The following is a 1,436-nucleotide window of genomic DNA, read 5'->3' on the forward strand; positions in this document are numbered from 1 at the left end:
CTGGATGAACCTACCATGAGTGATCATGTCGAAGGCTTTACTGAAATCCATGTATACAATATCCACTGCTCTACCGTCATCTATCACCTTTGTCACATCCTCGAAAAATTCAATGAAATTACTAAGCCATGACCTGCCCCACACGAAGCATGCAAATGACCCTAATTAGACCATGCTTTTCCAAATCCTATCCTGAAGAATTCTCTCCAATATCTTTTCAACTTCTCTGCAATACCTTCTCTCAACTACACCCCTCATGATTTTATGAACTTCTATATATTCTCATAAATTTTTAAAGTGTCAATTCCCCATTTTGTCTCGAAAGCAGTACTTCTGCAAGCAAGTTTTCTGTCATAAAATGAGATGATCCATCCCTGATGGGCCAAAGGGCCTCTTGTGTGCTGTATGAGTCTTTGGTTCTTTGAGAAACAACTAGATCCTCAACAAAAGCTGGGTGAATGATACAGTCGTTGGCTGGGCCAGCATTTATTGTCTTTCCCAGCATTCCCTTGAGGAGATGATGGTGAGCTGCCTTCTGGAACTGTGGCAGTCCAGGAGTTGTATGTTGACCCACAATGTTGTTTATGAGGGTTGTTCCAGGATTTTGACTCAGAGATATATTGTCAGGTCAGGGTGGCAAGTGACTTGGAGGGGAACTTGCAGGGTCTCGTTTTCCCAAGTATCTGCTGCCCTGGTGCTTCTAGATAGAAGTGGTCCTGGGTTTGGAACGTGCTGACTGAGGAACCTGTGTGAATTTCTGCTGTGCATATCGTAGATGGTACACACTGCCGCAACTGTGCGTCGGTGCTGGATGGCGTGGATGCCTGCAAATGTGGTGTCAATCAAGCAGGCATCATTGTCCTGGACTGTGTCAAGCTTCTTTGAGTGTGGTTGGAGCTGCATGCATACAGGCAAGTAAATTGTAAGCTATCGGACAAAATGCCAAATTTAGGAACCTCACTCTCGTGAACTTGTTGTGAAGATTCAGAGACACGATGACGATACTTTGGCATTAAGAGGTCTATTTTGCCCTGGATTTCTCTCCCTGCCTTTCTCTCTCTCTCTCTCCCTTTCTCAGAGTTTACTCTTGATGTTCTTTCCTCCTGGACTGCAGGAATGCATGTGAGACAATCTGATTTCCTGAATGTGTTTCTGCCAAGGCTGTGTTATGGCATATTACTGTATCGGATCACTTGTTGCTCAGGACTTGAATAATGTGTTGTTCTTATAAGTTTTCCAATAGATTTAAGTTATCCCAATTCTTTTTGCTTTTGTTTGTATTTTAAATATAGCATATGAATAAGTTGTGTTTTGCCTGAAACCTGGTAGTCTGACCAATCGGATTGCACCGGTTCACAATGTTTTACACTTGCCTTTAAAAACAAGAAAAAAGTTGGATAAAAATAGTGAGATTTGTTTCCACGTCATTTTAAGAG

The sequence above is a fragment of the Rhincodon typus genome, chromosome 41 (genome assembly GCF_021869965.1).
Source record: "Rhincodon typus isolate 14 chromosome 41, sRhiTyp1.1, whole genome shotgun sequence".
Classification (NCBI taxonomy): Eukaryota; Metazoa; Chordata; class Chondrichthyes; order Orectolobiformes; family Rhincodontidae; genus Rhincodon; species Rhincodon typus.